The 11,910-nt window shown below is 42.3% G+C and overlaps 1 pseudogene; it reads right to left on the reverse strand.

Annotated features, from left to right (window-relative positions):
* Positions 1–4,349: 4,349 nt before the first annotated feature.
* LOC125356896 lies at positions 4,350–5,187 on the reverse strand (annotated as a pseudogene).
* Positions 5,188–11,910: the final 6,723 nt, after the last annotated feature.

Below are 11,910 nucleotides of genomic sequence, written 5' to 3' on the forward strand. Positions count from 1 at the left end.
AATTTTTAAAAATCAATGAATAATATAAAAATGGTTGATGATGGTTGCACTACTTGATTAAGGTTAAAACAGTCTAATTCTTGGGCCTTCAATAAATAAAATAGGAGAATTCGTTTTCCTACTTTCAGCCAAACTACTTCCCAAGTTCTTTTTCTACCCACCCATTAAAATGGCCTTCAGTTGCAGAATCTGAGATCTTGCCTAACTTGACATAAAATTCAAATAACTTCTTTTTACTTTTATTTAGTCAGTCCTGGGGCTTGGACTCAGGGCCTGAGCACTGTCCCTGGCTTCTTTTTGCTTAAAGCTAGCACTCTACCACTTGAGCCACAGTGCCATTTCTTGCTTTTTCTGTTTATGTGGTGCTGAGGAATCAAACCCAGGGCTTCATGTATGCAAGGCCAGCACTCTACTAAGCCACATTTAAAGCCCCTTCTTTTTATTTTGCTTGAAGTTTTTCTTGCTCAGTTGCTCAGTTAACTTGTCTAGTTAATTTATTGATAGCTCATTCTATGGCATACACACAGAGGGCTAACTTAGGCTTCCTGAATACCAGAAAGTCTAAACCACTGTGCATAAACATTTCCACTTAAACTTCTTTGACTCTGTGCTATATTAAAAGATGCCTTATAAGAGGCACAATGCCATATGGTGAATAACATATGGCACATGACGGTCCCTATTCATATGGAAAATATGCTAATGAGATCCTAAACAGGAAGTAAAAATGGAACTATATTTATTTTTTTCTATATTAGTTTATCTGGTACCAGCATCTAAAAATACTGATTTCCAATTTCATATTGGGAATGAGATGAAATGGAACAGAGATGGCTGATGGGTGAAGTCAATACAAAATAATCTATAGAGCAAAGCAGGTCCAATTCTTGATCTGGGAATTCAAAATCTATGCAGTGCTGAAGCAAATGAGAGAAGTCTGTCAGCATTATCAAGGGATAAGTCCATCCTAGGTCCAAAGCCAAACTTAGCATCCCCAGGTGTCACTCCCACTATTCCAGCAGATCGTGCTTGTGTTTCCTAGGCTTATGCTCTCTGCCTATATCATATTCTGTAACGTCTCCTTTACCATCCTGAAATGGAATTCATAAGTAGTGAAACAAAAGACTTGAAAAACCAATATAATGATCTAACAATACAAAATAAAGAGTAAATAAGATATCCTTGTAAAAAACAGTATTACAGAAATGTGAAATCTTAGGCCATCAGAAGCTTATATTTGTTTATTTGTTTTTTTTTTTTTTTTTTTTTGGCCAGTCCTGGGCCTTGGACTCAGGGCCTGAGCACTGTCCCTGGCTTCTTCCCGCTCAAGGCTAGCACTCCGCCACTTGAGCCACAGCGCCGCTTCTGGCCGTTTTCTGTATATGTGGTGCTGGGGAATCGAACCTAGGGCCTCGTGTATCCGAGGCAGGCACTCTTGCCACTAGGCTATATCCCCAGCCCTGTTTATTTGTTTTGTTTTTGTTGCCAGTCCTGTGGCGTGGACTCAGGGCGTGAGCACTGACCCTGGCTTCTTTTTGCTCAAGACCAGCACTCTACCTCTTGAGCCACAGCGCCACTTCCGGCTTTTTTCTATATGTGTGGTGCTGAGGAATCGAACCCAGGGCTTCATATATACGAGGAAAGCACTTTTACCACTAGGCCATATTCCCAGCCCCAGAAGCTTATATTTGTGGACAGAATCACTGTTAAAGCCACAGAGGCAGAGAATATCATGTTGTGCTGGGGCCTCAAATGACATGAGTAGTGTTGATATTCAAGCCATGAATGTTCAAAATAGTGACCACCTCTTGTCACTCACTTCCCCCAGAAAACTATATGCAATGTGTGTGCGTGTGTCTGTATGTGTGTAAATGCACAAGTATGTATATGCATGTGCTGGGACTGGGGCTTGAACTTGTTATGCCCATATTTGGGGTCCCCAAAAAACACCAAGGAGCCGATTCCAATGCAAATGGATGAGAGTCTTTATTGCAAGCTCAAGCTTGAACTCACAACTGCCACTGATGCAGCAGATCTGTATTGAGAGCCCCGACCCTTCAGTTAGCAGGGTTTATAAAGGTAAAAGCATAGCACAGATGTAGGGGCTTGACACAGGGGGTAAGCAAGCAACAAATGCACAAGCCGTTTACAGAAGCAGAATTTTGGGGTCAGGTTGACCTAATAAGATGGAGTCAGTTCTATTCCCAACATTTTCTACCATGTTTCCCTAATCAAGATGGAGTCAGCTCTACAGCATCCCTTTTCTTTCAGCCTAGTCAAACCCTTGACTTATTTTGTTTACATTGAGGGGTGTGTACTGGGTGCATAAGACCATCAGTTTTATGGCTCCAATTCTGGGTACATATGGGCCAATCCAGCTTCCTGTGCCTCTAAGTGCCTAAGGTTTTCTAGTGATATCTGTGAGGTCCACCCCCAGGAGGGCTCCATGCAGGTGCTTTCACCTATTTAAATCTCCATCCACTTACCTAGGTGACTGGCACACCTGGAGGCAGTTAGCTCCCTTTCTTGTCTGAGATCACACCCTTATACACTTGGACACACCTCCCATCCCAGGTATCGCCTAGGAGAGACTCTCTAGCCTGCCACACATGCTTTATCCAATTTTCTTAATAGAGCGAGTCAGTCAACTCAGGAGTAGGGAGGTTACCGCAGAAAGAATGTCCCCCCAAAATCTTAGTTTCAGCAGATCCAAAGCAGCCTTCCAGAAGGAATCACATGCGTGTGATGAAGTCTGATCTACTTTTACCACAGTAGAGATGCTCAGGTTGAAGATGTAGATTCCTCCAGATGTCTCTCAGGCCATCCATGTGGGATGGGCAGGGGTTGCGGTGGCTGCAGGCAGCAGTTTCTCCCAGTGTCGCATAGAATGTCACACCTTCTGCTGGGTTGCCTGCAACTTTCTGCATAGACTGGTTAAAGAACCATCTCTCACAAGTCCAAGTCTCCACTCTTATACATTTGTTACCACTGTCTTCCATGCCTCTAAGTTATCCTGCCTCATCTTCCCAAAAATTATTCTGGTACTTTGATCTTAAAGGGGAGCTAATGGGCGAAGATCATCCATCTTCTGTAACTTCAGGCTGTCTAAGGGACGCTGACCCTACCTAGCCAGGAACCTATAACCTTAACTGCACAGACTTCTTCTTGGGCCACAACATTGGAGTCTTTTAGCACTCTGGTTTGCAGAAGCATTTTCCTGACTGGCTGGGGAAACTGATCTCTGATGGCCTAACAATGCCTAAGTTACCTTTGTAGGCGTTAGACAGATCTCAATAAAGACACGATCTCAGGTCCACAAGCTTCCTTTCTAAACAGATATGCCAGCTCAAAATTCAGTTAGGGCTTTGAGCAGATGCAGGGGTTGGGATTTTAAACTATACCCCCATTTGACAAACTTAGCTATACTAACCACTATCACAGATGACTGACAAGTTCCTGCCTAGTTACAAAGTAGACAGACATGGGCATTAGAAAGGTATGCTTACAAACTATTCTAGGACCTCCTGGCTCCGATTAACTTTTTTTTTTTTTTTGGCCAGTCCTGGGCCTTGGACTCAGGGCCTGAGCACTGTCCCTGGCTTCTTCCTGCTCAAGGCTAGCACTCTGCCACTTGAGCCACAGCGCCGCTTCTGGCCGTTTTCTGTATATGTGGTGCTGGGGAATCGAACCTAGGGCCTCGTGTATCCGAGGCAGGCACTCTTGCCACTAGGCCATATCCCCAGCCCCCCGATTAACTTTTGAAGGGCCAAACACAAGTGACTCTAGGATCTGACACCATCTCTGCCATCCCAGCAGTGGCTTACTGCCTCTGGATGCTCCATCACTTTTGTCCCAGGAGTGACTTTTCCACTTTTACCGTCTCTGGACTTGAACTCAGGGCCTGAGTGCTGTCCCTCAGCTCTCCAGCTCAAGGCTAGCACTCTGCCATTTTGAGCTCCACACAACTCACAACTCTGTTCCCAGCATACTGCTGGCCAACTAGAGATGAAGACTCCCAGAGGGACCTTTCTCTGCCCGGGCTGGCTTTGAACCGCAGATTTCAGATAAATGAGTCTTACAAATGGCCACTTTACTCCAATTAAAAGCAACAATTTGAAACAAACATTTAGGACAATTTCACTTTCAAATTTCATATCTAAAATGCATTCTTGATTTCTAAAGCCTTTTACTGACCTCTGCTTTAACACTTACACTTTAGCTTTCATTTGAAGAACTCTGAAGCCTAGACAGGTACCCATTGCTTCAGGCTGCTTGTCCAAACTGTGCCATGAATATCTGCTATTCGACAGCAAGACTCCTGACATACTGGGGAGTCAGGAACTGCCACTTCATTTCTTTCTGTTACTTCTAGTTGCTAGCATAGTTGTGATGTGCATAAATATATTCAGTGTTCTGTCCATGCATTGGTGTTACCTCTGCATGTTTGATTACTTTCTGAGTGTCATACAGAAGGAACATGCTGAAAAGAACTAATCCACCATACATTGCCACTGTGTACAGAGTAGCACCAGTCACAGTTCTACGTAGCAGAAACATGGACCCCAGTGAAGACACAAACACAAGACCCAGGCCTACTCCCAGAGGTGCGCCCGTGTTCAAAAACTCTGGGAGCACACATGGCCACAGTGGAGAGGCCTCTCACAATGCCGGTGGTGTACCACGCAGCTCTTATGAGAAGAGGTCCCCCTAGTATAGTCAGAGGAGCCACCACTACACCCATCACACCAGAATGAAGAAACCAAGCAAGATGCTTTGCGCCCATGTTCTGGTGATATGATGTGGATTGAACTACCATTCCAACTCTAATCACGGCTGCAAGAGTTGTGCCAGTTGTCACCCAAGAGCCTCTCAGCATGCCAAGACCCACAGCAGCCCCTCCAGCATGCCAAGACCCACAGCAGCCCCTCCAGCAACAAACCACCTTCCCATCTGGACAACTTTAAATACTTTTTCAATTGATGGTTTGAATGCTGCTTCTTTGAGTTCTTGCGCAGTTTTCCCATGGCACATCCCAACTCGTGTCTTGGTGGTATATTCCCTGCTAGGTGTTAAGAGCCATTGATTTTTTGTGATGGAATTCTTCACAATGGGGGAGGCCTTGGTGAAAGCTGGGTGGAAAACCCTAGAAAGTAATGTCCAGAGACACACCACCCGTACAGCCAGCATGGTGATGAACCAAGTTTACTAAGCAGGTCTGAAATGCTCAGCTCCTGGTGATGTGCACCACGAAGTTTCCCTTCCTAGCCTGCGAAAACGGGGACACCCCACCTTCCTGGCCCTCCGCCCAGTCCTTACTGTCCCTGCAAGTGCAGTCACTCTGACTCACTGCCTAGAACATCTAAACTCTATTGAGGTTTTCCTTAATGCAAGACTTACAGAGTTACAAACACAAGAATCTGGACTTAGCATCTTTGTTTTTCAATACATCCAAATTGCAAAATAGCACAGAAATCAAGCTACATCATACAAATAAACCTTTTTAACCTTTTAAAGACTTTCTAATTTTAATCTATCCTAAGGGGCAGTTTTAGAAATACCAATCAAATCATTCATTTTTACCATCAGGTTTCCAGGATTCATCTGAGAACAAAAGAGGATGAAGAAAGGCCTCCATTGGCCTATCCTATAGAATGGGTATATACCCATCTTACTCCTTGGGGCCTGATGAATTGCCTTTGTGCCAGCTTACTCCTTTTACTCCTTTTACACCATGCCTGGACTCCCCTCAGGGCCTGTACTTTCCACCATGCGTGGACTAGCTAAGCTGCACTTTTGCCAGATCACCCCCTCACTCCTGAGGAGAGGCTCACAGGCCTGCCCCAGGTTTTTCCTGTCCTTTCCTATTGATCTCTGAATGAAAACCCCAAGCAGTTCTTTAACAGTGATAATCAAACATTAATATCCAAATTTCTAACAGTTAAGACCCAAATTTTAACAGTGAAAATAAATTAAGTTCTCAATGCCTTTTGCTAAACCAGATAGATAGCTTGATTACAGTACAAATAGTCTTATGCATTAAGATACCAAAATTTTCAACCACAAATTAGAGAAATCTTTTTAACTGTTGTTTCTCTTTAAGACAATGCATCTCGCGCCATATCCTACCATGTTTCACTAAACAAGATGGAGTCAGCTCTATAGCAAACTCAGGGCCTAAGGGCTGTCCTTGAGCTTTGTTTTTTTGTTTTGCTTTGCTTTTTTTTTGTCAGTTGTAGAGCTTGTTCTCAGGACCTGGGTTCTGTCCCTAAGCTCTTTCACTTAAGGCTAGTGCTTTACTACTTGGAGCCACAGTGCCACTTCTCATTTTTGAATGGTTAATTGGAGATAAGAATCTCACAAGGACTTTTCTGCCCTGGCTGGCTTTGAACCATGATCCTCAGTTCTCAGCCTCCTGAGTAGCTAGGATTATAGGCATGAGCCACTGATGCCAGCTTTCTTTTTCTTTTCTTTTTATTTATTTGCTTTTCAGTTTCCATTTAAAAAATATGGTTTTATTGTTAATATTGTTGTTGTATAGCAGGCTTACCATTTCATAAGTCAGGAATGAGTACATTTCTTTTCTGGACAATGTCACCCCTTCCATTGTTTTCCTCCAGTTTCCCTCTCCTATCCCTGCCCCCCAAGTTGCACAGTTCATTTTCCACATAGTGTATACTGAATAGCATGAGTTGTTCATGGCACTTGTATACCCTCCCTCCTTCCCTTTCTGTGTTCTCTCTTTGTTCCTCTTTTTTTTTCATTAATTTATTTTCTTTTATTATAGAAATGATGTACAGTACGATTATAATTACATGAGTCAGGTAATGAGTACAATGTCTTTTATACAGTGTCTTCTGTTCCCTCATTCTCTTCCAGTCCAGCCCTCCTGTCTCATCCATGAGTTATATAGTTTACTTTCATCAGTATACAGTGAGCTCACTGTTGCACTTTTTCACCCCTTTTCCATCAAGGATCCCTGAACTTTTTTTTCCACAAGATTAGTGCTCTACCATGTGAGTCACAGCTCCATTACTGGCTTTTTGGTGTTACTTAGAGATAAGAGTATCATGGATTTTCCTGCCCAGGCTGGCTTCAAACCACTAGCCTCAGATCTAGCTAATATTGTAGGCATATGCCACAGTTGCCTAGTTTACAATGATTTTTTGATGCATGTTTTTGTCTTGCATGTTTTTGCTAAATATCTGAAGTGTCCTCCAATCATTTTTAACAAATCAAAATATGTCTTCAAGGCTGGGAATGTGGTTTAGTGGTAGAGTGCTGGCCTTGCATGCACAAAGCCCTGGTTCAATTCCTCAGTACCACATAAACAGAAAAGGCCAGAAGTGGCGCTGTAGCTCAAGTGAGCAAAAGAAGCTCAGGGACAGAGTTCAGGCTCTGATTTCAAACCCCAGGACTGGCAAAAAAAAAAAAAAAAAAAAAAAAAAATATATATATATATATATATATATATATATATATATATTAATGTGTCTTCAAGCTTCCAAACTGCCACAGTAGTATATGATGTCTCCTCTGTTAAGATCTTCTGGGATGGAGGAGTCAGAAATCTGTTTTCTGATTATGAATGTATCACTGTAATACTGACATTCTAAACCTTCTTTTGGTTGGTACAATTGTTTGCAGCACTCCCAGAAACAAAATCCTTCCTTTTGCTTTTAATTTAAAGATTATAGGAAGGACATTAGAGAACATCACCCTATTGAATGAAGAGCTAAATAAGCTACCCTCAGTGTATCATTTAGGATTAAGTTCTAGAAAACTTAAAGGAAAGCCAAAAACAACCGTGGCTTAAACACAACAGAATTTTAATCTCATTGAGCCCAGGGTGAGATGTACAGACTTAACATAGCAAGAACTCTCCAGAGACCTAGACTCTTTCTGCTGACAGCTCCATGATCTTTAAGGTGTAGATCTGGTCCACAGGGTCCAACATGGTAGCAGAAAGTAAGAATGAATGAAGAAGGCAAAGGGTTAATGCCCTGGTGTCTGTAAGAGATTAGTGAAGGATCCTCTCCCCAACCCATGTCAAAATTAATGGAGGCTTAACTCTCCTAAATAAAATGACATATTACTTGTATTTAACCTACACACATCCTCTGTATCATCTCTTGTGGAGTTGGGAATAGCTCAATAGCAAGGCACTTGCATAACAGCATGTTCAAGGTTCTGGCTTTGAGCCCTGGCATGCAAAAAGACCCCACATCTCAAGATTACTTAAAATGCCTAATACAATGTAAACATTATTTAAATAGAGGTTATACTGTATTGTTTAGGGAATAAGACAAGAAAAACATATGCACATGTTCAATACAGTAGCATTTTTTTCCTAACAGTTTTTAATCCACATTTTGTTAAGTTTGTGGATGCTGAGCTACAGATATGGAGAGATAACCATGCTGGCTTCTAAGGAAAGTTCTCAGAAGCTGCCCCAAGACAATTCCATTTATATCTTAGTCACAGGACTGTGCTTAACCACAGGAAAGCTGAGGAGTGTAGTGTTTATTCTGGTTGATCATGGGAACAGTGGAAAATTCTATTACCACCTGAAAATCATGTGATCAGCTCAAAATGATGTTGGATGACAAACTAATAATCAGTGTTCTACTTAGGAAGAAAAGAAACATTAAGAGATGCAGGTCTCTGCTCACACCATTGTCTGTGCATATTTCACATCAGTAGTATGAAGGGTTTATGACTGTTTCATTTTGTTATCCAGCTATGTTCTTGCCTGCTTAGCCTTCCTTGGTGTGGAGGCTTCCCTAACATGTGTATGCCCTTATTTCTGAAACCTGTCTATGCACTACCTTTCGTGGTAAAATGACCTTTGAAGGAGTGATTAAATGAAGGTTCTTGAAATGGGAAGATTTTCTGAGGTTAACCAGATGAATCATTATAAGAGAAAGAGAGAGGGAAGGAGGAAGAGAGGGGGGAGAAGTCTATGGAAGCAAGAGTTTGGAGGTATGCAAGGAAGGGATAGTGTGTTAGCTTTCCATCACTGTGACAAAATATCTGTGACAATCAAGTTAAAGAAAATTTATTAAATAAAGCAGATATATATTTTTTTATTTCAAAATTGTCAGACCATGGTTACTTGGCCCTGACATCCAGGTCCTGTTGCCTTCGGGCCTGGCAAGTGAATCAAGATAGGGACATGTGGCAGAGGAGGCTGCTCACCTCATGGTGAAGGGATCAGAGTCCCAATATCCCTTCATGAGATCACTCTCAGTGACCTTTCATAAGGCCCTGATTCCAGAAGGTTCCATCACTTCCTTAAAATGCCATCAGCTGGGAGCCCAGCCTCCAATACATGAACTTTGGGAGCATTTTAGGTGCAAACTGTAAAGGCAGCCTCTAGAAGCTGAAAGAAGCAAAGACACAAGATACTTCCCTGCAGCCTACAAAAAGGGACAGATTTTGATTTTATAATCCTAGAAACTATATGAAATGCGTGTGGTTTTATGCCACACCTGTGGTAATCTAGTATTAGTAATCTAGTAATAGTAGTACACTAATCACTTGGTAACTGTTTTCTAAGTCTGATTCTAAAACTTCATACAGGTGCTAGGAATATGGCCTAGTGGTAAAGTGCTCACCTCGTATACATGAAGCCCTGGGTTCAATTCCTCAGCGCATATATGTATATATATATATATATATGTATGTATGTATGTATGTATACATGTATACATATGTATACATGTATATACATATGTATATATGTATATATGTGTGTATATATATATATATATATATATATATATATATATATAAATGCCGGAAGTGGCACTGTGGCTCAAGAAGTAGAGTGCTAGCCTTGAGCAAAAAGAAGCCAGGGACAGTGCTCAGGCCCTGAGTCCAGTCCCCAGGACTGGCCAAAAAAAAAAAAAAAAAAACAAATAAACTAAAACCTCATACATTTTTTTGAACTACTCATTGTGCTTCCAATAAAGACATTTCCTGATGAAACTGTTCTGTTGTGTCTGACAAAGGTCCCAGGTGATAAAAATCCCAAGTCATCCCCTGTGGAGTTGACTAAGCACTATGCCTGGAGATGATGCATGATGCCCTGGGTTTGGTCCTCAAGCACCATGAGTGGGGGAACTGAGGACCACCAACACCTTTGTCTCCATTTGTCTCTGCTCGGAACAGTGAAACCAATTTTCCAGTTATATCATAGGCCCACCTGTGTGGTCAGAGTCCTGAGGTTCTGTAATTAGCAGAACCATCAAGACTACACAGACTGAAGACAACCAGTTTGCCCAAAGTAATTAATTGCTTTTTGGAAAGGAAAGGAAAGGAAATCTCACCTCTCCAAAGGAAATAGGAAAATAATTCTGGCCAATCAAAAATAACCTAGTTGGCTGGGCACCTGTGGCTCACACCTACTACTCAGGAGGCTGAGATCTGAGGATCACAGTTCAAAGTCAGCTCAGGCAGGAAAGTTAGTAGGACTCTCATCTCCAATTAACTACCGAAAATTCAGAAGTAGAGCTGTGGCTCAAATGGTAGAGCATTAGCCTTAAGCAAAGAAGCTCAGGAACAGAACCCAAACACAGTTCAAGCTCTAGTACCAGCACAAAAAAAAGTAGTTTTTTAAATTTAATAGTTCTGAACCATAAAGACATCTTCATATTCACCAGTCATATTTCTCTAGTCAAAAACTAGAGACTTCCAGTTAAATGCGGCAAATTAACTAAATGTGCTTATCTCTTTTTTTTTTTTTTAAATGTTCCTGGGTCTTGAACTCTGGGCCTGGCTCTGTCCCTGAGCTCCTTTTTTGTTCAAGGCTAGCTAGCACTCTATCACTTGAGCCACAACGCCACTTGCAGATTTTTCTGTGATTAATTGGAGACAATCTCATGGACTTTCCTGCCCAGGCTGGCTTGCAACTGCAATACCCAGATCTCAGCCTCCTCAGTAGCTAGGAACCCAGCTCATCCCCACACCCTCCCTGAAATCTCACCTCTACAAATGGCAGAAACTATAGGGCACAGAGGAAATGAACATCAGTAGACAAAAAGCAACCAGTTTTGGAAAGCTAGGGAACAGATGGCAGAACAGTAATTGACATGGCTAAGCCAAGAGAAGCCAAAGCCTAAGTTCCATAGAGGTAGATACTAAACAGCAGCCAGCCAGTTTACCCTGCAGGCATCCAGAAAAACTGAGGGCATAGAAGCATGAATATTTCCTCTGTGTAGAGAAGCATTTATCTCCAATTGGCCACCAGAAAACTAGAAGCAGAGCTATTGCTCAAAATGGTAGAGCAGTAGCCTTGAGCAGAAAAGCTCAGGGAAAGTGCTATATGAGTTCAAGCCTCACAACTGATATGCCCCCCCCCCCCCACACACAGAAGTGTTTCATGCCTCATGAGTAGATAAAATTCAGTCCTGTAAGTATAAAATATAGTCAGCAAATAAGTTAGCTAGGTACCTCTAAAGAAAATCAATACATTATGTTGTAAAGATCAGCGAGGCGATATAATAATTCTGCTAATATTTGGCCTCTCCATGCTCAATGCTGCTTGTCAAATTTGTTTCTTCTCTATTACAGTCCATCAAGCTACCAAAGGCAAAAAATAAATCCTCACATAAACTGTTCTCTGAGTCTTTCCATGATCCACTGGAACAACCTACAAACCACAGGTCCTGTCATCCATGTAAAAGACCCTCAGCAGAAGCTCCCACACCACCACCCCACCCCGCCCTTTCCACAGGAACTAGTGTGGAACAGACACCCCGCCCTTTCCACAGGAACTAGTGTGGAACAGACATGCCCCTGTGCCCTAACCACAGTTAGGGTTTCCACCAATGAAAAAGAGTGGGGAGAATCATGCACAAGTCATCAAGCAATCAGCACAATGCCCGGGGAAGAAGAAATGGACGGAGCCTC

This window comes from Perognathus longimembris, chromosome 8, assembly GCF_023159225.1.
Source record: "Perognathus longimembris pacificus isolate PPM17 chromosome 8, ASM2315922v1, whole genome shotgun sequence".
Classification (NCBI taxonomy): Eukaryota; Metazoa; Chordata; class Mammalia; order Rodentia; family Heteromyidae; genus Perognathus; species Perognathus longimembris.